We start from the raw sequence: 27,906 nt of genomic DNA on the forward strand, positions 1-27,906 counted from the left end.
TTTGGGCTGGGCACACTTTGCCTGCAGCTTCCTCCCAAACAACTGCCTTCTCTGTGACCGAATCCTTCTTATTACTTCCCATCTGCGGTGCCTTTTTTAATCCAGAGATGTGAAATATTTGTTCCTGCACACACCGGCCTCTTGCTTGTTCTTGAAAACACGCAGTGGAGAATTGCGTTGCTGTCTGCTGCTGCTCTGCTTTTGATTAATCTGTTTTTCCACCAGGACTCTGTTATGAGAGAAGATTAATATTACAGAGAAGATACTTGTTTGTTTCAAACATTTTGTTTCCTTTCTCTGTTGGGAATAGGAGTGTAAACACCAGGCAATCTGAATTTAAATAGCTGAAGTATTGGTCTTGCTATTCCAATTGCTCGTTGTTACACTCGAGGACGTGGTTACAGCTGATTATACTGAAATACCTGAGCCATACATCTTAGGTTCTCAATCAGCATATTAGAGATGAACTGTGAAAATTGGAGATAGCTTTTTATGATAATTGGGAGATATTCTCCTTGAAGTATGCAAGACTCTTGAGAGAGGTCGAATTGCTTGTCTGTAATTTTGTTATAAGCCTTCCCTTGTATTTATTTAACACGTGGGTTCTTGCAGCTGGATATTGTTCTTCGGGCTCCCTGTCAGAGGCTGCACGTACAGAAGGCTGATCTCGGGTTCGATATCCTCATGCAGCAGCTTGTTCTCTAGACCACTTCTGGAGCATCCTCCACGAGCCTGACTCACACACAAGGCTTTGGTGTGCTTAAGTGAAGAAACTGCAACTTGTCCTTGCCTGAGCGGCTGCCTGCACCTCCCCGTGACACACCAAGCGCCGTCGGGCAGCCCCTGCCCTGAACCTCGAGCTGCCATCGACTCCTCCAGGCTTCACCCTCTGGGGCTGTGCCGGAGCCAGGCTGGAGGCCGGGAGCTGTCCTCCAGTCCCTGCCGTGGAGTTGGGCTCTCCCCGAGGCCGGCAGTGTGGGCTGCTCTGTGTGCCCTGCTGCTGGCCTGGCCTGGGGGGCCCGTCCCTTCCAGGCACCCCCCCCCAAGACGTGCGGGGCAGCCCCAGGGCATGCTCTTGTAGTAAAATATGTAGGGTTCTGGCTGCTGAAGGGTCTTGGAGGGGATGAAGGTAACTCGGGGGGTAACTGAGAGGAGTTTTTCTCCTGCTTACTAAAATGGAAATTGCCTGGTTCGGGAGCGGGCTGCGATTCCTTCAGAAAACTCATCTTTAATATATTTCCCGTAATCACAGCCTAAAAACAACCCTGCGTTTTCCAAATGTTCTTTGCTTTTGACCCTGCTGTTCCTTACGCAGGCATCACGCAGCCAGGGCTCCGTCCCAGCGCGGAGCAGCGTTGCGGTGAAGAGCCGGCTGCTTGTGCCTGATGAAAAACCCCCGTGGTTTCCCAGCGAGATCCCCACTGCTCTGGGGAGTGCTGACAGTGCCAAAAAAAATGCGCGTTGACCTGTGACACAGGTGTGCTGTGCAGCAGGATTTCAGTGGCGCGGGCTCTTGAGAGCTTACTCGCAGAATATGCTGGGTCTTATGCTTCAGAGGCTCAGTGCCAGCTTTTGGGCTGTCCAAACAGAGCCTGGCTTGGTGGTCACCAGGTTAGCAAGCGTGTGCTGGCTCCGGGCGGGACGTGGCACGCTGGAAATGCTGAGTGCCCACTTTTCATCTGCTTTATAGTCTGACGAGGTGCTAGGGTTTGCCCCTGGTGTGTTCCTGCAGCATTGGCTTGCAGTTGAGTGACAGAGATGTCTCAGTGTTACTCCCCTCCTTCTGGACAGGGCTGTGTGGGATTTGAGTGAGGGCAGAGCTGCGTTACGGGGTCAGGTGGCAGTGCCCTGCTCCCTTGTCCGTGCTCTTCACTCTTAGCCCCTTTCCCCGGGCTTTTTCTTCCACCAAGATCTTCCCTTTTGACAGCGAGCCCTGCTCACCGCAGGGTCTCAGATCCGTGTGGTGAGCTGGGGACGACAGCAGCAAGCTAAATGGGAACTTTGCCTTTCTGTGCGGTGCTGGGCCCAGGCACAGGGCTTGGAAAGGAGAGCTGATTCCTGCTGGGGATGGGCTTAGCAGGCTGCAGTGGCAAGGTCGGAAATCCTGAGGAGGCTGCAACAAGATTGGCTTTTTGTAGCTCCCCACGTTGTCGCAAGGCCATCAAGCAAGAGCTTTTCTTGTTTGTCTGTGAATTTTAAACCGTGATGGTCGTCTCTCACTGCAGAGAGGTCAGACACTGCGTGCAGTCATCTCCGGGTGCTGGAGTGCCTCTTCCTCTGCAGCGTGGGCTGCTGGGCAGCCTCGCTGTGTTTCACCTGGAAGCGTGGTACGAGAACAGCCGGGGCTGCTGAGCCCTGGCCCCTTCTGCACCTGGCGAGCCCAGCAAAACCTGTGCTGGGAGGGAGTCCAAGCAAACCCAGTGCCCACAGCCCCCATGCCTCTTGAGAGCAGCTTCTCAGTGCTGAAACAGCCAAGAAAACAGCTCCAACAATTTGAAAACGTGTAATTTACTACATAGCCTCACGTTGTTGTGCAGGAGCCCAGGAAAGCAGCACCTGCTGGTGTCCCTGCGTGTAGGTGGTGCTGGTTGCTGAACACACAGGTCAGTAAACGGGAGCACCAGGGCACCTGGCCCTAGCGGTGGGGAGGGAGCTGGAAGCGGGTGCTGCTGGCTGGAATTTGCAAGGCTCTGTTCTGGCTTTTGACTGCAGTGAAGTAAAGCTGGGGACTAGGACGTTTAAAAATTTAATGTGAAAACAATAGGCTGGCAGCCTGTGGTGCTGAGGACTTTTAAAAATTAAAGTGCCACCACGTTTAGTGGAGTCACCACAAGTAATGGTAGAAACGAAACCGCTGCTGCCGAGACAAATGTTTGGCTAAGTAAAGAGTATTACACATCAAAACTGGCTCGGGTAGCCTAGGTAATGTGAAATGAGCTGTAGTTCTTAGAGCTCAGTGTGAAAATGAACTGGAGGTTACATATAGTGAATATTTGCAGGGTAACAGCCAGGAATTAAAGTTGATTCTGAAGAAATCCAAATCCTCTGCGTGCTGGTGGCCGTGTTCCCATTTGGGTTCATCTTTATTCAGGTTTGACGTTGAGACCTTAGCTCCAAAAAGCACTTAACTGTTAGGTGGCTGCGATGGCAATCTGTATGCAGTGTCTTTTCTTTATCGATTCTGTGGTCCCAATGCATTCGTGCTTTGATTCAACAGGTGTGTGAGTGCAGGAGGAACAGTTTATTTTGCAGTTGTAACACAATTTAATTGCCGCGATATTAAAGACCCTTCTTTGCTTCTGAATTTGACTGTGGTACAATTGAGAAGACGAAAACCCTTCAAAACTACCATCAAATCTGATGCTTAACTTCAGCCAAGAATCAGTTTGTTTGTAAATCAGGAGCAGCATTACCGCATGATCTGTCAGCTGTGATGATGAAAACAAAAACAATGAACAATCCTCCGCAATTGGTTGGGATTTGGAGCCCACAATTTTGTCAGACCTTTCTCTCTTAATGCATTGTTTTTATAAAAAAAAAAAAAAACAACAAAAAAAAAACACACAAAACAAAAATAAAAGTAAGCTTGTAAGAGTTTGGCAAAGCTGTTTAGAAAGGAAGTGTGGTGTGATGGAAAGCAGGATCAGACATGCTGTGCCGCATTCGATCAGCACGTGTAGCCGCTATTGATTGCAGGGAAGCAGCGTCCGTTCATACCAGGAATGAACTTGGCCAGACAATTACTCTGTGTTTTAATAAGAGATGATAATGAGTATTGATTAATGCTGTCGCAGGTGTTGCTGCAGCCTGAAGGAGCAGCCAGAGGAGCTGGGGATAAAGTTGGGTGGGTGGAAGGTGGTGCTGCCTTCCTGCTGCCTTCCTGCTGTGTTAGCCAAGAGTCGCCACAAGTGGCTGGATTAATGCTTCAGCTGCCTGTACGAATTGGAAGAAATCTGTTTTGGAAAACCTAGAGGGCTTACAGTTTGGTAATTGCTCAACATCCCAGCAGAGGCTGGGCCTCTGATGGTAAAGAGGAACCCGTACAAGCCTGCCATAGCTGGAAATGGTGAATGTGTAGTGCCTCTGAGCTATTGTTAGCCCAGCTATAATCATAGCTATAGAGGGTTTAAAAATAGGATGGCCTGCTGGGAGGAAGCGTAAGGTAATAGTATGAATTAATATATTGTATTTATACACACAGCATGCTTTTCTTGCAGGCAGGGGAGTTTTAATTATAGCCTTTTACACACGTGGCACAGATCTCAGCGTACCTGCGGGGCTTGGGGCAGAGCGCAGCAGGCACGGAGCTGCTTGGGAAGGTGCAGGAAGGGCAGAGGTAGCCAAAGGCACAGGAGGAGCAGTGGGTCCATGAGAGGCAGATGTCACTTGCGCTATAATACAGCGGGATTTAAATTTAGAACTCTATGAGACCCAGCGTCGAGTCATAACCACGTTGTTGAAAGTGTCTAATCAGCTCCAAGTGGCTGTCTTGTAAATCTCCAGAGTGGAAACTGGCCTCGGGCTAGCAGCCGTCCCCGCTGCATCTTTGCTCGAGTGAACTTTAATTTGACTCTTTATCAAGAAAAGCACTGAGAGAAAGAGGGGGTTGAGAATGAGCGCAGAGCCACTCGCACAAAATGGGCTTTGTGTGGCTGAAGCTGATTTTGCCAGAGACTCTGCAAGGACTTCACATGCCCTAAAAGAAAAGCAGAGCCCTGTTACAAAGCGCATGGACCGAGGTGAGCTGAAGGGGCAAGGGAATGCAGCACTTCTGAGTTTAAAAGCTCCTTTTGACTTTGCTAGATTCGAAGTGTGTACGGTGCCTCTGCAAATGAAGTGGTTTCAAATCAGGCTGCTAAAATCTGGGGCTGGCTTGCAAAGCAGGCCGTGCTTTGTGCCTGGCTTTCTCTGCCGAAGTTGCTGACAAAAATGGGATGAGCGTCTTGGCGAGCATCCGAGATTGCCCTGATCATTGTGCTGCTACATGCTGGGGTGTTCAGCGAGGGGCCCTCAGTCAAACACTGCCTGAAATCCTGCGCTTCTGGCTGGGGAGTCTGTGTGCCATTACACAGTGAAATCTACACCATGAGGAGGGATTTCCAGTGTTAGAAAACTAAGCAAACCTCCTCAGGTCTTCCTTGAGTTTATGTGGTTTTATTACAGTCTGCCATGCTGGAGACCAGCGGTTTTTCACAGGTCTTAGGTGAAGTAAAATAAATAAAATATTAGTGACAAATGGAAATTTAATCTCAGGGCAGTTTATAGTCCATTGATCAATACACTTTGGAGCAACCATAGAGATTTGGGGGGGGAGATGCTTCGTTTTGCAGGTGCTGAGCACAGACTGATTCCTAGGAGCCGGTTTGCAGTCTGGGCCCCAACCAGAATCTGAAAATCAATTTCTTCTGAAATAATTCAAATCCCTTTTAAAAGCCATGGTCTAGAAATGTAGCTTTTAACCATTTTTATGGGTGCAATGTTTGATATTTAGCAAACTACATATTTATGCGTGTCCATATGTGGATGGCAAACATAAACATTTCCATGAAGTAGCACTGCAAATCTGTATGCTTCACACGTCGGAAGGGTGTCTGAGTCCAGTCTGTGTTCCCTGAGGGAATATCAAAATCATTTCCTAAAAGGAAATTGGATTTAAAAATCATGCTTAATGCCAAGTATTCCAAATCTATAGATCTACGTAGAGATGCTGCTATTTCTTCTCCTAAGGAAACAGTGGAAAAAGGTGACATGGTCTGTGTGTGCCTACAAAGTATGCGGCCTAAAAATCAGTCATGAAAGTCTACAGTCAGAAATTGCAGTAGCTCGGTCTGGTCAGCTTATTCAAGAGAAGGTCGCTGGTGGTCCCTACCCCCAGAACTCCTGCTTGATGCTAAAATCTTCCCTTATTTTTTTTTTTTCTTCCATACTATGCCATTGTTTTTTCCTCCAAGTCATCAAAGTGCTTGAGAAGGCAGCACGTATCAAGCCTTTCTAAAAGGTGCAAGTGCTGGGTCTGCTTCCCTCGGGAGGGCTCTGGAGGTCTCAGCTGGGTCGTGGCCTGACCAGTCCTGGAGGATTTGCAGCAGAGAAGCCTCCGTAACTCTTCACGCCCAGGTTCCAAGCTCAAACCTCGCTGCATCGTCGCTGTCCTCCTCATCGATTCGTTTGGTGTCTGTAAGTTGAAGCCTCTGCACGTTCAACATTTTCAAACCTTAGAAGAGAAAAACAACCTGGCACAAAACCAACCATAGACTGCGAAGCCCCAAAATATCAGGAAGGAAGAAGCGTGAGTTATTTTTGAAGTTATGTGCTTCTACCTCATTTGTTGGGGAAAAATAGTTGTGAGCTTCGGAGAGGGGCCGTGGTAGATGCTGAAGGCTGTCACGAGGCTCTTTGTTCAAAAAGAAATCTTAACTAATGTAAGCCATTTGAAGAAGTGTTTTACCAATAATCTTAAAAATAGCTTCAGATGTCTTCTGATCTCGGCGGCCTTCCTTCTCCTCCAAAGATGCCTATTTACAACATTTTCTTATCTTGAAACTAGGTGAATGGTTACAAAAAGCTTTTTTTCCCCTTTGACATCCATATTGGAGGAGAAAATTATGTTAAAACCCCTTCAGCTTAAAGCTAATTAGAGTTAATAATGAAGCCTTTCTTCTCGCGTGCTGTTTCTCATGTAACTCCGATAATTACGTACGGGCAGAGGCATCTGTCTGCGAGATTGACAGGCTCAGAGGCTGGGGCACAAAGCTGGCTCTGTTGGGCTGAAGCCTGGGCTGTGCAGTGCCAGGGCCAAACTCTGCCCTGCTCTTCCATCTTGTCTTACGGCCAGGCAGGTCCTGTGCCTGCGAGAAGACACCAGCACGGGCAGTGCATCCCAAATCAGCATCTGTCTCCGCGTGCTGTACTGCGAGCCAGCCTCATTTCCAGCTGGAGGGGAAAGCTTGGGAAAGAAGAGGTGGCTGCTGCGGTGCAAAGAAGTTAAAGTCTCACAAGAGGTTGAATCGTGCTTCTGTGCTCTTTCTTCATTTAGCTGCAGTGGGGCTACCTGAAGGCAAAGGAACCCTCAAGCTCCAGGCGGGTGTGGTTGAAGGGATAAAAGCTTGGCGCTTAGGAGGAGCGAAATGGATCGGAGAACCTCCTCCCAGATACTTCTCTCACTCAGTCACTGGGAAGTGAAATGGGAAATGAAGCTGCCATTTCAAGCGAGTTATTTTCAAGCTGAAAGCTTTGAAGGTCAGCCCCACTGGAGTGACATTTTAGCCGGGGGAGCAGAGGAAAGATCATCCGGTGAGTGAAGCAGAGCCAGTCATGACCTTAATGGAGTTGTAAAAGCAGAACAAGAGAGTCCGGCAGCGAGTCCCCAAATCCAAGGAAGGATTTTATATTAAATCTGGAACAAAACAAGCAGTGAAGAAAGAAGTTTGAATGCTCCCCTCTTCTTCTTGTCAAAAAGAAAAGCACAGTGTTGAAATGGAGTTGTTTTTTTTTGAAAGTAGTTCCTGATTGGTAATCATTGCTAAAATAAACTTCAGCTGCTCCAGTGCATGAACAAAATGATCTCTTATCCCCGAGGGTATTCTCTTCTCATCTAATTACTTTCTTCACAGAGGTAATTCAGTTGTTTGTAAAGGACCCATCAGAAATCCGTTCTGGAGGGACTGACTGCATTAGAGTTTGTTCAAGGCAAGGTTTTCAGAACATTTAAAAATTGGATTTTGTACTCAAATTTCATGCTCTTCGGTAGAGCTCCTGTGCAATTTGGTGATAACCGGCCCAGCCCAGCAACCGTCCTCGTCTCTGATGGCAGCTGCTTCAGGTGTGCTGCCGCTCTCTGGGAAAGGCAGCAGGGTAGCTCACGGTTAAAACTCTAATAAGAGCAGTGCTCTAGAAGCCCGAGTATCCAAATGAAGATGTCTTTTTTTCTTCTGAAAGGCAATTTAGATCAATCATGAGCTAATAGGTAAGGTGTAGGAACAGTGGAGCAGTGCTTCTGCTGAGTGTTTTGCAAATGCAAACACAGAGAGGATGCTACCTCTGGGTGAAAGCAGTTTACCTGTGCTTAGAAGTGTCTCGGTCACTCGGACACAGGTTGAATCCCTCTAAATCCCTCCTGCTGTGCTGTAGTAAAAATTATTTAGTGTATCTTGCTTTCAATTTATTTCCTGTTAAGAAGAGGGAAAACATTTCTCAACTCCTACTATGTTTTGGTTTTGCTTCAGCTGAAATATAAGCCCTCCAGACATGTGGCTTAGCACTTTTAAAACATAGATGATTTTTCAGGCTTTAAAAGAAAAAAAAAAAAAAAAGCCATAAATTATGAATGTTGCTTGTATTTCAGTTCTTGTGTACGCACCTCCTGGTACTAAGAGCCAGGGTCAGGAGGATGTGAGAAACAAATTGTTATGAAAGAATTAACTCATTTCCCTGACCTAGACGGGGGTACTCGCTGTTGTAACCCTGGTGTTAGTCTGCAGGAAGCAGAATGCCCTGGGTAGGCTGACTGACCCCCGTAATTCAGCCTAATCTGGGTGCCTCATTCCCCACGCCACGTTCATCTCACAAGCACTGCTTCGAGGCTCATCCCCTGAGCCCGTTGCCTCTTTGCACAGCTGAGCATTGAGTTGTGTTCTCTGCATGGCCATGGGGCCTTCCACCAAGGCAAGCAAACCCGGCGTTATTTAGTATCCGTGCCTGAAATCGTGACAAACCATCCTTCTGGCAGCAGACGCTGCTCGAACGGTTCCCCGTGTTACTGATGGCCGTCTTGGCTGTAATTGCTGCTTGGAGACAACCGTATCGATTTAGGTCTAACGATCTAAAAACAAAGCAAAAACATTATTGTGAGGAGCACGGAAAACCCCGCGCTGTGCAGCGGAGAGGTGAACGCTCGCTTCCTGCTCAGAAGGCATGGCAGGGGCTGCAGGGCAGAGCTGGGTGAGTGAAACAGCTGGGAAATGCTTGGGGGCTGCGCAGTGACCCTGGGCAGGGTCTGCAGGGGAGGTGGGGAGTGAGAGAGAGCCTGGAGGGGTTCCTCGCCCAGGGGTTGTGGGCGCAGGGACCCGAGAAGCCTGAACTCTGAGATCCCAGCTCTGCCCAGCAATGCCTGCAGGAGCAGCATCTCTGCTGTGCAGCCCCATGTGGCTCTGCCTGTGTCCTAGAGTGAGTCTGCTCTGGGCCCAGAACGAGCTATAGGAAGGCCTGTAAATCTTGGGAAGCGCTGGCTTGTGACTTCTGCGTCATCTGAGGAAGGAGGACCTGTGTCCCTGCTGCTAATCGGGGTGCCTGAGTGTGGGAAATGCACCTTAAACTCTGCACCTCATGCTACTGATAGCTTGCGCTCTTCTTACCAACTCTTCATCTGTGCTTCTTGTAGGATTAATTATTAAAACTCACTTTGTGCTCCTTACTCTGGTTAACACAAGTTGCTGCCTTGGTGTTTCACGCAGGTCCCCGTGCTCGGTGTGTGCTGCCCTGCTGGGAAAGCAGCCCCTCTGCCAGCCCTCACCTCGCTCCCTGCTTGCTCCTCGCAGTCAGGGCTACCCCACAGCCTGGTTTCACACGGTCTGATAGTAAAGCAAGGACAGCACGGGAGGTTTTTAAATGGTAATAAGGAGAAAAATCAATTTTAATCCCAGGAATAGAGGGCTGTGGGGGTAGAAGGTTACCCAAGATTGCGCTGCAGCAGTCAACCTGGCAAGGCGTTCCCAGGAAAATAAAAAGCTGGGAGCTGGGGCACAGAAGCAGTGCTTTGGCATGTTTTTACAGGAAAAGATCACTCATGGAACCAGCTGGACTATGTGGAGCTTGGGTCTCAGGGGGAAGGGGAATTTGTTTTGCACAGCGCTTACTAATCACTTGTAGAATAAGGAGAAAATAGGGATTTGAAGTAATAAAAATAGGGATCCTGCCGTTACACTCATTGAAGCAGAGTTTTCAGTCGTTACACACCCGTACCTTTCCTGTGAGCAGCTGTGTGAAAATGGCAGTGGGAGCAGTGCTTCGGTAAATTCCTTCTGAAACCGTGAGTGGTCGCATTAGCCTGGGGGGGCTTTGAAAGCACCCAGCAGGGCAGCCCCGTGCACCTTCCCAGGCTGCTCAAGCCCCCACGTCGGTCTTTGCTTTGGCAAGAAACAGCGCTGGTGAAGGTGATGGTGAACTTTAGGGTGCTTGCAGGAGGTAAGAAATCTTAATGTGGGCTTTGAAAAGAGCCGGAGCCGCACTGGCTCGCTGCCTGCTCGCTAACCTTGTGCTGGAAAAGCTCGGGGAGGAAAGTCAGGGAACTTGAAGGGAAATTATACACTGCCGTAGCTTTAGAAGCATGAGACAGCTTTCTTCTTCCTTATCAAAGAGTGATAATCAACTTTCTTCTTTGTGACAGAAGTAGCTGTAAAACCGTTCTTTTCTCTCCCACCCTGCCTTTTTTCTCATGTATTACTTTAAAGTTTGTTTGCCTTGTACGTTACACACCTCTCCGCTCCTGGAGTTGACGGAGATGCTCTTTCATGAAATAACCATTAAAAAAAGTCAGTAAAGCTCTTGTTGCCGTACAGAAAGCTGTACTTGCTTGCTATTTTAATACTTATCTAAAATTACGTTTTGGTTTTGAATGCGTTTATGCAAGTAGAAGGTAAAATAAGAAAATGGCAAAAAAAATCCTCAAAGGTTGTTATTTTTTATGAACAAACAGAATCATGAAAGTCTTTGCGCACGCAGCTCCTTGGTCAGACCAAACGTAGGTCATTGTCTTGGCATCCAGATTTCCACAGCTTTCTCTAAATAGAAAGTATTTTCCCTGAAGATACTGACTGTCAGGTTAAGAAAACCAAACCCATTATTTACTCGAGTTCCTTCCTGGATTTTTTAATATACCTGCATAATATACTGCAAAATCTCTCCGATCTGGCCCCTAAGAGCTATAGGGGTGTCTGACACCTCCTGATTTCTCAGTTAGCCCATTTCTCAGTGAGATCACTGGAAATCCTTGGCTTCGCTTTTGTTTCTGGGCAGCTTTACGTGGGAGGTGCAGACACAAACCCTGCCGTGGCCTCTGGAGCTCAGGGGATGCTGACTGGTATTTAGCAGTTGTTGCCGTGTTCCTTTTCAGTTTGTAAAGAATTGAAAAGTTCCCTCTTGGTGTTTAAGGTGTTGGAAAACTTGTTTTGGGGGTGAATTTGATTAACTGCAAAAGCAAAGGAGCAGGAGGGCTTTTCACTCCAGCACAAATCGCTAATAACTGGAGCGAGCCTGGCACGGCTGTGCCAGCGCTACGGCAGCAGGAGGATTTCTTGGGGGAAGTAAATCTCTGCAGTGGGGCATTCTGGATGAGTCCCCGTGCTTGACCTGCCGTAAAATTGAGTGTACGCACTTTATTCTATGCTTAGCATGGGAACAATACCCAATTTAAGACACATCTTGGTAGCTAATTTTAGTTCCAGATCAAATTGCTGTAAGGAATTTATTTTTTCTCCAAGGGAAACGGGTTCTGCTGCGAGGAAGCGGCTGTTTGCATCTGTCTGCTTACACTACGGTGACTGAAAGGTTTCAGCTCAAACCTGTGCTTCAGCACTCGGTATCCCAAGGATTTTCAGTGTATGAGATGCTTACCCTGGAGTGTAGAGTCACAGGCACAAAACAATCAGTCTTAATTAGGAAAGTTTTCCTCCTTTAAAAAAGGAATAAACACTTATTTAAACAGCTTCTTAATTAGAAGCTATTTCCTTTTTAGAAGCAGGAGGAAACCATTTGGTTCAATGTTGGTATTGTAAGAAAGTGAAGAGCAGGCGTGTTCCCCCTTGAGGAGCGTATTGCAGTTAGATTTAGGATGGAGCCGGCTGCTGCTTGGTGTTTGGAGCAGGTCTCCTCCTCCTCTACCACTCGGCGCCCCATCCCTACCCCTCTTGGCACCAGTGCTGCCTCTGCTGACCAGAATGGCAGCGTGCACACAGCCCGGGGATTCACTAAAAACACAGTACGGTTTGTGAACAGATGTAAAAGAAGTGAGGCGGATGGATCGGATGGCCTTTCCTCTGCCCCGTAAGGTCATGCAAAGAAGATCAAGATAAGCGTGCAGCATAGCCTTTAGCAAGGAAGAACACAACAAAACTCAGCTCACCAAGTTTTCCACATTTGTTTCTCTCTCAGCAAGAAGTACAAGTTGACCTCCTCTGCACGCCTCCATAGGGGCACACTTGTTTTGCTTGTACAACCACTTGAGTTTTCCTTTCCCTTGAATGACAGTCCTGTTCCCTGCGAGGAGAGGGTGCTTTGCACCAGGTGTACCTGGTAAAAACCTGCCTTTAATTTCCTGTTTTTCTTACAAGGGGTAAAATGTTTGGGTTGACGTCGTGGCTTTTGGAGAATTCAGTAAGATTGAGGTGAGTTCTGCATTTGGTTTTGTTTGAATAGTAACTGCTGGGGTTCCCGTCCCCAAACGTTTGAGCAAGTGGCAATTAAAAGTGATGCCGAAAATGGTGGCTCCTTTAAAATATTCCTCTACATAGTCACAAGTATTCTTGCCGAAATGTAATGTGTGTACAGATTTTCCATGTACTGCGGTAAACAACAGCCTTCCCGCTGTACTCGCTCCTGCTGCTCAGTGGGACTGCCTTGTACCAGTCCCAACCCTCCTTGTATTCCCTCCCAGTGAATCTTGTACCACTCAGCTCCACCCAAGTGCCCCCACAGACTCAGCGCTCGGTGTTTCCTCATCACCACCCTCACCAGGAGAAAATACGGCCCTGGGATTGCTGCAGCCGCAAACTTTTGCTGTTTGTCTTCCCCATCTCAGTGATCTGATGTCGAGTGATCAAAGCGTGAGTGGAGGAATCCTGCTATGGAAATACTTCTCCTGCCACCTTCTTTGAAGAGTGACAGGGGACAAGCTGGGGGTCCCAAGCAGCGTACGGCTGTGTACCGCTCTGTTTTCACTGCCTATGTTTTCCCGACCCCAGCGTGCTTTTTGTTCCCACGCCAAGCATTTTGTATTCCTGCTTTTATTGTTGACAGTGTTTTATCTTTGTCTTTATCTGATATGACTCCAGGTAGTTTTGTTTGCTCTGGCAGATTAACTGGGGTGGATTTTTGTGCAGCAATTCTTCATCTGTTTTGACAAGTGTATCTGATGGTTTTATCAATTTTCACCAAGACAAGACTGGGGGAATCTTAATCACAGCGTTTGTTCTGGCACCACCGCTCCGTGTGAGCCCCTTCACTTGAATTCTCTTTCTTGGTGGCTGAGGAACTCTGTGCTTTCAGAAAACGAAGGGTTGGTTTCCTTATATTTATTAAAATCCTGGCATTAGGCACTGGTTTTGTTAATTTCCAGTGCAGATACCCAACCTGAGCTCATGATGTGGGCCACATGCTGGGCAAACAGAGAGAATCCTCCTGGGGTGCTTGTGGGGCAAGGAGCAAAGGAGGGGAAGGAGGTGTGGAGGGGGGCAAGGTCTGAAGACCCGGATAGGTTTTTAGGTTTTTTTTTGGTTCATGATCACATAGGAAGGCTGTATCAGAGCTGGGACTGAAGTCTGGGTCCCTGACGTTCAGCCCGCAGTACTGCTTTTGTTCTTTGCTCAGCCCTCTTGATTTCAAAGACTCCCCAGGCCTCATCCTGATTTTCATTACAAAAAGATTCACCGAATTTCTTACGCTGTTGCAGTGTTCTCTGCTATCAACTCTTCTGCTGAGGTGAGCCCAGCCTCTCCTGCCTTCTTTTCTTTTAGAGCAGGCTGCAAATACAAGTGCCTGAGCTGTTAGCTGGAACAGCAGGACCAGGTTCAGTGTTGGGGTACTTTTATTGACTTGCTCTTTTTGGTCCATGTGGAGTTTCTTTTCTACTCAGTCCCTCCAGGACAGCCCAGGTGTTCAGTTTTCTACATCCTTGATGCAAGGAATCGAGCAGCCCGATGCTCTGGTGATCTACCAGGTAGAGACAAAGGAGAGCAGCTTCCCAAGGTGGCCTGCAGGCAAATGGAGCAGGATAGGGGATGGTCGCCCTTTGACAACCTTCTGCTGGGTTTCCCCTTGATCCGTTGGGAAGGTGTCCTCTGTTCTCCTGTAGGCGTACAGAGATACCACTCGGTATCATCTCTGTTAGGTCCTTGGGAGTAAATGACCGTGGTCTGACTTGATGAAGCTGGACATTCACTTTCCCTTTTTAATTTGCTTCCAACAACCGCTGTATCCTGCCGCACTCAATTGTCAGCGCTGTGCTGCGAGGAATAATCAGCGTAATGAGCCCGCTGCTTGCTCTGGGCTTCTGCAGTGCCCTGAAAGGGTTTGTCCCATTAGCAACACCAGCAGTGCTGCTCTGCCTCTAAGAGCACACCTACCCACTGCCTTGGATATGCTGCTGCTTGGGAAGGAAAAGGAGGAACAAGGAGAGGTTTTGTCACACTTACCCAGCCCTACTGTGCTCCTTGTTTCTGCCCTCCTCGCCTGCTCCCTCATCCTTTTGTCTGGAGTAGTTTGCGAGGTGTTTCTTGTCTGCCTTGGTCTGTTTCTCTTTTAAGAGGGCACTGAAATAATAATCAGTGTTGGAGAAGTAAAAGGCAGAATGGGGAGCAGAGGCTGGAGGAAAAGGAGAGAGATGAAGCAGGGCACAGCAGGAACAGAATTCAAAAGTTTTTTTTTTTCTTTTCTTTTTTTTTTCCCCTCCTCCAGTCTTGAAGATGGCTTAAATCCTTTAAAGCGATGATGTTTGCCACAACTTTCATCTCGCTCAAGTACTTCACTGGGTTGGGCAAACTACGTGGGCTCGTGTATGAGGACATGAGCAGTCTGTCTCTCTTTTGTTCTCACTTATTTGGAGAGTCCTAATGAGCCTTGATTGGGCTTTAGGCTAACAGCTCTCCAAGTGATTCAGACTTGTGGGGAACAATTATTTGTGAGTGCATTATTGCTTTATCTTCATTACTGCCAAAATCTGAAGGGTACTATTACTGTAAGCTGACTGTAATAAGTTGCTTCTGATTTTCTTTTAATTAGTGAAACGTTACCTCCTGAAACGTCAGCTAATGCCAATTAAGAAAGCATTGTGAGATGTGGCTGATGCAGTAGCACTGGAACTCCTCTCTGCCTGAAGAAAGCGAGAAAAAGAAATAGCAAAGGATGCTTGTTCCTGATGGGTTTGCCTTCCTTGCACTCTCTGTCATTTAGTAAGTGTCCAGAGGGACACAGATGTGATTGCTGGTGGAGGTTTCTCTGGGACAGATGTTCCTTCTAACCCTGAGTACTTCTTCCTCATCCAAGGAGCGCAGGGCTTGAGTGTGAGTGTGAGCAGGCGATGGGGAGCAGCAGCGTGCCTTCCTCCGTGCTGATGACAACCTTGGTTGAAGCTATGTACCATCACGGGGGCTGCTGGGGCTGAAACAGAAACACAAGCGTTAGTTGTCGTCGAGCGCGCTTGGCATCGCCTGCGGGTTTTTTTTCCTTGCTGTTGGACATGACATTTGCTGTTGCCGACCTCTTGGGTCAGTAAGCAGGAGGTGAGAAGGCTTCTGGAGCTAAATGCAGTCATGTCAGCAGCTTAAAGCAAGCCGTGTGCCCCTCGCAGGGTGGTCTCCTGGGCGCTCAGGGAACAGCAGGCCTTCCGACACGTGGCGGGGCTTATGTAAGAGTCAGTGCAAATAGGTAAAGCCGGCATAAATAAACAAACTGGCGTGCCGTTGTCATTATTTTTGCAGGCTATTTGAAAGGCAAATTATGTTTCTATAGTAATTCCCTCTATGCAGTGCAGCTCTCGTTCCTGGCTGTCAGTAACCGGTTCATTAAGAGCTAATATTAAATTTGGTAGCGGATACGAGGAATGGGCCCCTGAGCCACTGATTAAAAAGCAAGGTAGGGAAGGCCAAAGCATTTAATTGGAAGCATGAGAGCTGCTAATCCTTTTGTTTTCCTCCAGCCAACAAATTGTTGTTGCAATGGAAGGGGGAGAAGGGCTGTGCTTTTAGAGAACAGAAAATGCTTGTGAAGAAATCTTTCAGCTCACTCTTACAGCCCCAGTGGCTGCAGGAAAATTCAGGGAGAAAGGACAGCTGGGACAGAACCCAAGTGCTTGGGCTATCGCGGCACAGAAATACGATGGGTTGGAAATAAGCAAATGACAGATAATGCACACTGGTGGCCATGTGCTCAACGCCACGCAATTTTGGGTAGTGACATTAATGTTTGAGAAGCATTTAGCAGCATCTCGGGGAAGGCTCTTGCGGGCAGCAGAAATGGCTGGCTGTGCTCTGCCTCCTGGTTCAGCAGCTCTCTGACAGCACTGCGTTTCTGTCACTGGTGTTTTTGGTGCACCTTTTATTCAGAAGGGCCATGAAATGCTTTTCCAGAGCTGATGCTTGTGCAGGAGGGGAGCGCAGCCGCTTTGCTTACCAATCCCGAGCCACCCAGCAGCTTTCTAGCAGCACCTTGGTAAATGCCCGGTGTGGAAAAACGTTCCTGCAGGGCTGGGGATTGCCCCAGCCCCTTTGTGTTGGTGCACGGTCCTTCCCTGACTGCTTGCATGTTGCCTGTGTCTCTTACCAGGTGGGCATGGATGGGACAGGGACGGGCTTCTGACTTGTGTGCCTACTGGCAGAATGGTGCCAGCCAGAGCCAGGCCTTTAAGCATTAACTCCTGCAGGTGTGAAGTACTCATGGGGAGTAGCGTAAGGGGAGGAACACAAGCAGATGTCTGGGTAAACGAAGGGAACCTGCTCTCAAGGGACCAAGCAGGAAACAAAGGGAGCACTGACAGGGCACCCCAAAACATGGGCTGTGGTGTTCAGACATGGTATGTTGGGTAAAAACTGAGCCATGAGCATGGCAGGGGGATCCAGTGAATAGTTAAGCTACAGACTCTTATTTAAAAAAAAAAAAAAAGAGAGAGAGAGAGAGAACATATAAATATATAATAGCTATAAATCACTGGGTTATTCAATTATTCATACCCATACAAAAACCCTGCATTTATTTTAAGAGAGGAAAAACCAAAAGGGATTATTTCTCCTAGTTATTTTTTAATATAAGCAATGGAGGAGAAGTAGTAAATGATCTTTGTTTTGCTTTCTTTCACAGAATTTGTAGTGTTCGGTCCTTTTGAGTGCTTTAGTAAATCAGTTCACTGGCAAATTTTTTTAAATGATAGCATTGCTTTTCCAGCCAGTGCACAGAGCAATTGTGGAAAACAATTTTTCCCTCCCCAAACATGCGTTCCTGATGGACACCAACATAACCTTTAGGACAGGGCGGAAATTCTCCTACCTGCTGTGGACTCATCAGTGTCATACAAGGATGATTCAGTGAATAAGTGCAAATAAAAAGAAGTGAGGAATTTGGAGCCTGTTAGTATTCATGTTGAAAAAACTGAGATTAATTAGATAAATGATTCAGTATGAATTATTTACTTAGATCCTTGTAATGGGGCAAAATTTCCTCCTGCTGTAGCGTCGCTGACCTGAGGGAAGGTGAGTCACTGCACCAGGGAGCTTTGCCTGTTACTTCCTTATGGGAGTATTGGCCCAGATTTAGCACCCAGGTTTTTTTTCCCCTGTTAATCTCAAGTTAAATGTCTGGCAATAACGATTATCTGGCAGCAGAGAACGTGCCAAGTTGGGAAGCGCGTGCAGCACCAGCTGCCGCAGCGCTGAGCTGACCCCCGTGCTCCTCACTGTATCCAGCCTGCAGGAGCTCAGCGGAGAGGAATCTGCTCCTAAACCTGAAGAACGAATTTCTCCCCACCCGTTCCATCTCCAGGCTCCCCCCAACACTTAATTGTTGATAGCACAGCGTCCTCTGACCGATGTCTTCCTCTTATTGCTGTGAGAGCTCATCTCCTCGTGCTGCTGAAGCGGCGATGCTTGCGGCGATGCGCGGTGAGTGACGCGTGCTGGGAGCACGGTACCTGCACTGCCGAGGGGCAGACAGGGCTCGGTACAGACACCGGCTCTGCTGGCACGCATGCAGCACGCCTCTGCTTTTGCATAAGCAGGATCTTTAATGCTATTTAATGTAGCTTTCCCTTTATGAATTATGTAGGTCTGCGTTTCACACGCTGTGCTTACAGCACTGGAATTTTAACCAGCCCTTTCTAACTTCTGCTGAGGTTTTGGTGCTGCATCAAAGACCTCCAGCTCCTTCTTCTCCAAGTAGCATCAGCCTTCAGCTAAATCCAGGACATATTTTCCCTTCGCAGTTTTGTTCACCCCAAACGGTTGTTCTGGTCTTTACTAAGAGAATCTGGAACTGAACTGGAATAGTTTTTGGAAGCGGCCCTTTAAGAGTCTTCCTTCCTCTGGCTTCTTGGGGAAACAGCATTTCCCTTTAGCATCCCTTCTGTATATTTATACACCTCCTTACTGTGTTATGTTGAGAAATGAGTAAACACAGAGTGTTGATTAAGGCACTAAGGGGGCTGATCCAGAATTTTTTGGGGTTGGGTGGACCCTTTCTCCGTGAGAAGGGAGTAGGATTGATAGAAGTGGCAGAATGCTAAGTCAGTCCCCGTCTGCTCCCATATCAAGCCGAGCCCTAATTCTTGTTGAATATGGTTGAGCTGTGTCAGGTGAACCAGTCACTGTAATGGCCCTTGCAGTTTGGGAGAAATAATTGGAATTCTTAACTAATTAGTAGCAATGGGGAACCCAGTGGTTTGAACATTCCTGTATGGCTCTTCCCTGATGCCAAGGAACGATCTCCACTTGACGCTTAGGCGAGGTTTCAAGTATTGTCAATCTAGAGACTGGAAGTTAGCATGTTCTTCATTTTGTGTATTACTTTGTCCATTGTCTCATTGCACATAAACTGTGTAGAAACCAGTCTCCAAACACGGCTTGGCTGCATTACTGAACCTTGCAGGGTTTAGTTCTGAGAATATTCAGGAATTTAAATTTTGAAAATAAATGAGTAACAATGCAAGCATGAGCTAGGTGTATGCATGCTCACTCCTGTGTGATTTAAGTCTTCAAGCAGAACATCCAGTAATTTATTGAACTACAAAATTAAAGTTTTGATAGTACTTTCATGGTGCTGAGTGCAATCAAATTGTTCTGGTAGCTAAAAAATTGTCCGTTCTTCAGCTGCTGCTTGTTTCTCCCAATGATTGTGTGACTAAATGTGAGGAATCGTTTTCTTTCAGGGTGAAATGATGAGTCCTCTCATGAGTATGCAGACACACTCCAGAGTATTGTGCGTGTTTTCTCCTTCTGTTCTGTGTTGCTATAACTAAAAAAAACATAAAAATTATCCAGTATTTACCTCTGTTGACTTCCTTTGCTGGTCCTGTCTCAGAGAATACAGGCAGTGTGGCTTAATATGGATGAGAAAGGACTTCTGGACTGGCCCTGTGGTCCTTCACTAACATTTTGAAAGCTATTTCTTCTCAAGTGCTTTGAAGCCCTGGTTCTTGACACTCAAGTTAAATATGATGGAATTAATTTTGGAGATGGGCTCATCATGAAAAGCAAGATAGCATCAGCTCCACGGAGAGTATTCCGGTTAGTACGTTAACTTTAATTATATAGAAAAAAGATCTGTTTAACCCTGATAAGTTAGCACTTGTCATTGCTTTAGTTTCTCTTGGATGTTCTCCAGAGCAGGTAGGTTAGCTAATTTTAACACGTGAATGGAGAAGAGAATATCATTAATACCCTTCCCCCAAACAAAACTATTTAACACTACTTGGAAGAGAAAATTATAGGCTGCAAACAAATGATACTTTTCACACCTAGACTTTACATGGGCCTTTGAATACAAAATTGAAACTGCTTTCTCTTGTATTCCCATAGCAACGAGAAAATAGTAACACAGATGTAAAGCGATATATCGGTGCCATTCCGGCTCTCCTTTCCTGTGGGTAGCCTTTCCCTTCCTCTCTGCTGCTGTGCGGTATCGATCTGCTCCTGTTCAAAGGTTCTGTGGCTCAGGGCTACTGCAGGATGTTCCTGTCTTTGTGAGCCTCTGGTTTCTGATGCTCCTTCAGCAGGACGTGGTGTCTGCAGCCTCAGGAGCAGAACAGGAGGCTTCCAGACCCAGGAGGAGTTCAGTGAGTGCCCCTGCAAGTAGCTGCAGGGGGACAGCACTCGTCCCCTGCCACTGCTGGCATGAGGCTCTTGGCCTGGCAGCAATCGCATTGAACTTTGGGGTTTCCCAGCGAGCTGAGGATTGAAGGATAGGAAAAACAACTTCTCAAAGTTGTTTAAAACTGGCTCACAACTTGGGATGTATTAAATTAATTCAAGAAATGAACGAATGCCCAGTGCCTTCTGGAGGCCTTGCTAGCTTTGTAACAGAGATCCATTGGCAGAGCAGGTGCTGGTAGCGTGCACCTCATTGATTTCTTGTTTGTGTTTGCAGTTGATTCATGTTTGATGCTACTTCAGTCTACATTCTTGGCAATACAAGTTATTTTCATACTAAAGACACTTCGGAGGTATTGATATTTACAGTATTTCTAGAAAGGTGCTAGCTCAAACTGGAAATCTCACTTCTAAAATTCCAGTAAGTTTTTTTTTTTTTTTTTTTTTTTGCCTTTCAGTGTAGAAAACATTCTCAAGTAATGCCTACACAAAGGCAGTATTGAGAATCCTGATGTGAGGTACGGATATTTTACCATGGAGTTACTGACACCAGAAACGTCAGAATGTTTTGTTTCAGTGCCTGTTGTATTGTGAGCTGTGCTTGTGCACAAAGTGAAGTGGGTTGGCCACACGCTAAACCTCAAGTGGAGTATTTTTGACACCTTCAAAATCAGAGTCCAGTCATTTCTCTTACAAAAGGTTGAGGAAAGGTTTTCGTTTAGTCGGATCATAACATCAGAAGAAAAGAAAAGCCATTGAAACCTCTGTGTGCATAACCCGCCTGTTTTTTTATCCTGCCTGAACTCGTGGCAATGATACCATGTAAAAATACATACTCCTTGTTCCAGAGATGGACAATGTGTTGTGTCAAGTTTGCAAACTTCTGGCAGCATTGAACGTGTCCTTGATCTTACATTATGAAAGAGACTGAATTGTAGACCCTGATTCATCTTTGCTGTACCTTTTATCATGCTGTCTTTATTTTCGTGTCATCTCTACCTTTGCTTTTGCTTCTCTCATCTAAGTAGTCCCAATGTCTTCAGTCTCTACTGATACGGAAGACTTTGTGTAACTTTAATCATTTTTATTGCCCGTCTTTGAATCTTTTATAACTCTGCTACATCTCTTTGGAAGTGGTGTGACCCGAATTGAATGGGACACCTCACCCTTTTGTGTGCTCTCTTCCCCTTTGAAGCACATTTTGAACTTAATGTTTCTTCTTTCTTTGATGGCAAGAAAAAGATTCCTTCAGCTGGGCAGAGACAGTGTCTGTTTTGAATGGGCAGATTTATTTTTCCTTGCAAAGACTTTGGGCATGTCACTTACAATCAAGTGGAAGGCAGTGCCAGTAGCATGCAAGTATTGTACCAAACGTGGAAGTACAAGCTCCTTTTGAATAATGCATTATTTATTATGCATTAAGCTATTAATAGAGTGAAGAGTCTGAGATTGCCTAAGACGAAAGCCTGGAACTTGGTTGGAAGGGAAAAGGCTGTTGTTAACTGAAACTTTTTTGAATGTGTTTTCTCTGACCCACATTTTTGAGGAACCTCTGATTTATTTGAAATGGATTTCAGTTATTTTGGGGAGAGTGGAAGGACTGTTCGTAAGTTTTTTTTCTGTTTCATATTTCTCTTCAGAGCCTAAACATCCTCTACTGGCCGCAGCAATTGCATATAAGAAAAGAGCTGGCGAAAATACTATTTTAGCTTTTTAAGGCACAAATAAATGAGTCTGAGTCAGAATTCTCGTACTACCTGTGAATTTTGCATTTGGAAGTAGCCAGGGTTGGACACTGACATGGGTAAAACTTCTGGCTTTTCCTATTTAGTTCAAAGATCGTGTCCCCATTGGTGTGGCTGTGCCCCCGTGGATAAGCCCTTGTAAGAACAAGGTTGGGCTGCCTGGTAGCTCCTAGCCGTGGGCCCTCTGAACTGCTGAACACAAACCTTGTAGTGCTGGGCTCTCAGTGCCCTGAAGGACCTATCTCAGTTGGCCAGATGGACCTGATTTTGCCGTTTCTAGGTGTTTGCATTTTATGTTGAACCTGTTCTGCGGAGGTCCTCAGCTGAGCTTTCTGAAGGCTAGCTGGCCATGCTGCTTGTGGAGGTTTGTCATTGAAGTCAACAGACAAAAGTGAAGAAGTGTTTAGAAAGCACTAAAAAGGCTGAAGCAAGGTCTTGCTATGCCCAGCACCAGTGGGTCTGCCAGCCTGGAAAAACTCCCTGGTTAGCAGGGAGGCTTTGTGAAAAGGAGCCCGAGGAGCGGATGAGGATCCAGCCAAACTCATGGGGCCAATCTCTGAGGAGGATCTGAAAACTCAATGCTTACCCTGTGATTTATTTAGTCAAGTCTGAGAATGCTGCGAAGCTGCTTTAATTTTCCTGTCTCATGGAAGTGAGAAGGGCAAATGATACAGTACTGAAAATACCGATCTTCCCCATCTCATCCTTTTTTTTTTTTTTTCCCTAGTGCACTTGTTTTTAAATGAGAAAAGGATAAAGCCATTATTTATTTATTTTCCACAAAGAGTCTCTAAGTGTAAAGAATTCACCGTGTATCTTTTGGTTTGCTTGGTTTTTGATTTTCCAGTGGCTGGATCCAGCAGCACGACTGACCCAGTCGGTGCACTGTGTCTCACAGCAGCATCAGAAATGTCAGCGGAGGAACCAGTCTGCACCATTGACTGACCTCATTCTGGGAGCTTTAACTGGTCGGAAGGGACAGGGATGGATCTGTGAAAACGGTCCTGACACTTGGCCATTTCTTTTTGATGCTAATGGGGTTAACATCCTCCCCTGCCATCATGAATTAGAAACTTTCGTCCGTTGGCTTTTAGCCCCCAGGGCTATTAAATGGGATCATCAAATGTAAATGAAGCCCGGGTAAGATCTCTACGTTTTTCCTGATGAAATAATGGCACAAATGTATAAATGAAAATGTAGATTGCTGCAAGGTAGCAAACCTGTGAACAGGAAATAGCATGAGTGGTAAAAGTAGTAGGTAGCAACAGATAAAACAGCAAATTATCTGCTTTCTCTAATGGTATCAGTTGAGTAAGAAAACTGAACGTCCCTCTAACACTTGAATACTTAGGTACCCTAACTACAGCTCTGCAGTCAGTGCTGTATGGAGTTACCTGCCGTAGCAGCCACCCCAAGAAGCCTACGGCTGCCAAGAAGACAGAGTGGGGGTTAGGGAGATACAAACCCTGTAGAAACCCAAGCTGTTCCAGCAGTCTGTAGTTTGTATGCAGCTTTCTCACAACCCTTACCTGGTCTCTGTAAGGGAAAGCAGCGGAAGGGAATTGGACGTTGGGAAATGGACTTTGTAGCACCTGCAGTTTCTTCAGTGTTGTGATTTCCAAATAACTTGATTAAAACATTAACATGGGCATACATGTGTGTGCGTAGAGCTGCTTGTAGAGCTATACAATGTTAAGTAGACGTCCAGGATTTGATAACAAAACCCTGGTGTGACGGGCTGAGGCTAGTACTCCAGTTATCTTCTAGTACCAGTCCTGTTTCATGTTTCTCACTTGGTATCTTGCATGCAACAGGGGAAAAAAAAAAAAAAAAAAAAAAAAGAGGTTAAAATACCACCTTGTATTTGACCAAGAAGTTCAGATGTTTAAATCTCCTCTTGTGTCTTGTTTTCCAGGTACCTCTTTCGTCGGCTAAATAATTCAGTCTTTCTTGCACAGGAGTTTGTTTTTTCTTGAGGGGTGTGTGTGTTTGTGAGAGACAGTTTATTAACATGTCATGTTGTAGAAACTAATCCTATTACCACCGTTCCCTGTAGAAAACAAGCCCTGGCATGCGGTGCTCACATCACTGCAGGGTTTCTTCCAGCACAAAGGCAGCTTCCACTTCTGGTGTCCTGTCATAATCTCTCTCCTGTACTTCTGCCTCTAGGGCACTTTTCAGCGTTTTGAGCTTGATGTTACAATTTGGTAAATGCTAATTACCACAATAAAGGTTGCTCTTGTATGCTGATTAGGACTTTTTTTTTTAAATCCCTAGCCAAAGTAAGATTACATATCATTGTCATAGTGGTTAAGCCTGGTGAACTTGAGTGATCATTTCAACGTGTCATTTCATACCGTACAACGTTTTAGTGCGCTAAAGTTGATGTAGATGACTGTAGGAACATGATGAGTAGGGCTGTATGAATCTTTCATAATGAAGCATGAAATAGGATGGAATTCTCCTGGACTCCAATCTTGCAGACACTGATTTAATGGCACTATATCCCCTAGTAAAAGGAAATTGAAGCCTGTAATAAGCACTGAGCCTGACTCAAAATTTGTTGTCAAAACTGTTTTTGAATGACAAAAAGAAAAAAAAAAAGAGTTGCTAACTCTATATTAAAAATAATCATTTTTTGAGAGAGGAACTTTCTCCTTTGTTTTGGCTTCTGATTTACAGGACTCTTCGGTGCTTCACAGGAGTTACTGTAGAAAGGGAAAAATAGTTTGATGAGCACTGAAACAAATAGGATATGCCATCCTAACCCAGTAATGGGTCCAGTGAAAGGAAGATATGGGCAGATACCATGTGCCTGACGTGGTGGGGCTGAAGATGAAGTCATCTCTTTGCTGATCCGTGGAGTCTTAAGGAGATGCAGAGGAAACCTGGAGATCATTCAGAGGCTTTGGAAGGGCTCAGTGAGCTTCAGAGCATTGAGCAGAGAGCAGCCAAATTGGGGTGTGCTGCGAGCAAGTCCTGTGAGTGAAGGGGTGGTGTGGCACTGGTAATGAGCAGTGAGGCTGCAGTTCTTCAGATCTGGGAGTCAGAAACGAGACACTTCTTGGGCTGTGTGACAATGGGGTGATTTGGCTTCAAGAGAAGCTGGGGTTAATGGAGAAATCTGAAAAACACAGTTATTTCTGCTCTGGAGTCTCGTGTATGCTGCCGTTTACTAAGTTCAGGAAAGATGCCTTAAGACTGGGAAGGCAGAGAGGAGTTACTGGGATAACCAGGGCAGAGGGAAGCCTTGGTAATGAGATGAGACAAAACAGCCTTGTTAGCAGCAAAACGAAGCCTGTAAGATTTGGAAGAGGAGCAAAAGTTCGAATTATTAGCAAAGGTCAGCAACCCAAACTGAAAGTTGCATGAGCAAAACCAGTTGGTGAAAATGCAGTTGGAGTGTCCGTAATAACCTAAGTTTCCTTGAAATTCATACAGGTGGTTCAAAAGTTTCACACATGGAAACGCACATTTCAGTTTAACCGTTTGGAAGTAATTCATGGGAAGTATATTCCTCTGAAACTTCTCCTTTTTTTTTATCAAATCAGCATTTTTGAAGTAGAAAAGTCTGAATGTCAAGTGAGTCAGCTTCAGAACAGTGCGCCAAACTGTGTTATTAAGTTAAAAAAGGGAAATAATAATTGAAGATGATCCGCTCTGTCTGTGGGTATTGGATGTGCTTACGCTTGCCAGAGTCGTCATCCTGAATTAGGAAAACATGAAAATCATTGGTGAGGTTAAGGGAAACATGATAGCTGAAGGTACCTGAGTTTCTGGCAGACCTGGAAGATCTGCCACACCTTCTCAGCCATGGTCAGGTATCTCCACGTCCCCTTGCAGAGCCAGGGAGGCAGCAGCATGGACAGCAAGGACCACGGCATACTTTAATTTCACCTTCTCTTCCAACTCCTTCCTATCCGGGCTGAAATATGACCTCTGAAATATTTATGCAACAGATAAACAAATTTAAGGCAGGGAAATGTTCTATTTTTTCCCTGCTTACATTTCCATCTTTTTAATAAACCGTGCTGCTTTTGTCAGGGGTCTTATAAGCATTCATAACGTGCTCAGTCTGTGTTAAAAATGACAAAAGTCTTGTTATCTTGTTTTTGTTGACCTTCCTCCTAAAACTGATGTGACTGATGACATAATAGGTAATAGGGAGAGATGGTGTATTAATATTTAATGGGGATAGATAGGTTCATTACTGAAACATGTGAAATGCTCTCGCAGCTGTCAGCTGTAATTACTGCCTCTGTCCAAAAGGTACGGACACATTTGTGTATTTATCGAGTCAAGTTAGAAAGTCGAGATGGTCAAAGTTAAGTACTTAAATAGCTTGTGTTTGTCAGAATTGACCATTATTGCAGGGCTTTAAAAACAGGGCACGCTTCGGTGCGTAAGGAATTTAGTTTTTAGCCCTTATTAATCCATCTTGTTTCATCAGCTGGATGGATCTTCGTGCGGCTTTCAGAGTCGGTGATGATCTTGGAGATGCAACAAGCTCTGTAGGAAAACCAGCAGATCAGCTGAGTATTGTGACGACAAAGCCCGTGGTCAGGAGAGCCCATGGTGAACCTGTTCTGCACCTCCACGGGCTGGTATTCAGCCGGGACTTTCGTGCCTCTCAGCATCAAATCCTCCTCGTGCCTGGTTTGTGGGTTCTGGGCTTCAAACTCCAGCTGTCCAGTTGGTTTGGCACAACTTTGAGGTATCGCTGCCGTCTTGTTTGGCAGGTTCAAAGTATCTGGATAACCAAAACAGCAAAAAGGAGCTCATGAAACTTCTGAAACAGAAAAGGTCTACAACAGATATTAATGCAATTCACAACAAAAATAGCTGTGTTTTTTTTTTTTTTTTTCAGTGGCTGATAAAGTTGGTTTTATTTATTTTTATTTGATGGTGAAGTGACAGATTTTATCAGCCCGAGGGGTTCTGTTTGAGCATTTCCATTCCAAAAGGCAAATACTAAAAGCAAAGCTTCCCGAGCTTTCTGTCACTTCTGCTTTCTGTCAACCTAGACACAATCCAAAATTGTATCCCGTTATTAAATAAGTGAGAACAGTGTGCTGGAAGCACGGTTATCCTCTCACTCAGATGACAGAGTTCTTATGAAAAATTATGTATCTTTACATTATGTTGTTAGTTTGGTTTGTTATTTTTCCCTTTCCCCTTGAAAGCCTACCTCAGTGCTACAAACTTAATTTATTTGCTCTCACTCATAATGCGCACTTCATAGAAATGTCTGCTAAGGCTAGAGAAACAGCCCTTGCGCTTTTTTAAAGCCTTATGATAGGAATTGTATTTCAGGGAGAGAGAAATTTCCTTATTTTTTGTCAGCTATCAGAGAGATTTCTCGAATCAGACTCAGAGCAGGCACTGGCGTAGCTTTACCATGCCACCATCGCCCGATGTCCCCTGTTTGGCTGCTGTGCGTGGCAGGCTGCTGAGGGCTACTGCTACTTCGCTTTTCTTCTATTTTCTGCTTGAAGAACGAGACAGGGAAGTTTAATATACGTAGACTTGGCACGGTTATTGTAACAGCAGCGTATCCCCAGGACGGTGAGTAAGGCAGGCTGCGGCAAGCTGTGCTCAAGTCAGGCCTGCAGCTGTTGAGATGCTCTCACTCAAACATCGCTGTGTGTTCCCAAGGAATTCTTTTACTTTGTTTTGTTGTTATCAAGAAGGCCGTCAGAAGTGGGAATGACTTGGACATCTGTTCTCTGGTTCCCACAGGTTGATAGTCCCCGAGTTTCACATTTAAATGGGTCCCAGAAGCAAGCTCAGTAAAGTTTTGCCTTTTTTGATTTCCCCAGTCCCCCATCACAGCCCTGGCTGTTTGGAACACGGCCCAGACTTGCTACCCTGCTCAGACACCTTCAGTTTCTCCTGGTTTTAGGTTTTCTTAGGAAACCTTCATTTTCTTTGCCCAGTGCTGGGCTGTATTTTGATTCTGTGAAAAACCAGCTGTGGTGATTGCTAGGATGTGGTGGATGCAGGACTGGCCTGAAAGGATACAAACTTTGGAGGCGGTCAGTTTAAGAGTCCGTCTGAGCTAATCTTCTGTATGTACAAACACAGTTTTTGTGTCTCTGTAA

General features: G+C 45.9%; 1 protein-coding gene across 26 annotated transcripts in view; it reads left to right on the forward strand.

The window, feature by feature from the left end:
- IL1RAPL2 (interleukin 1 receptor accessory protein like 2) overlaps positions 1–27,906 on the forward strand; it is a 397,669-nt gene that overhangs the window by 138,551 nt on the left and 231,212 nt on the right. The gene's annotated exons all lie outside the window — the stretch shown is intronic.

Source organism: Anas acuta, chromosome 13 (genome assembly GCF_963932015.1).
Source record: "Anas acuta chromosome 13, bAnaAcu1.1, whole genome shotgun sequence".
NCBI classification, from domain to species: domain Eukaryota; kingdom Metazoa; phylum Chordata; class Aves; order Anseriformes; family Anatidae; genus Anas; species Anas acuta.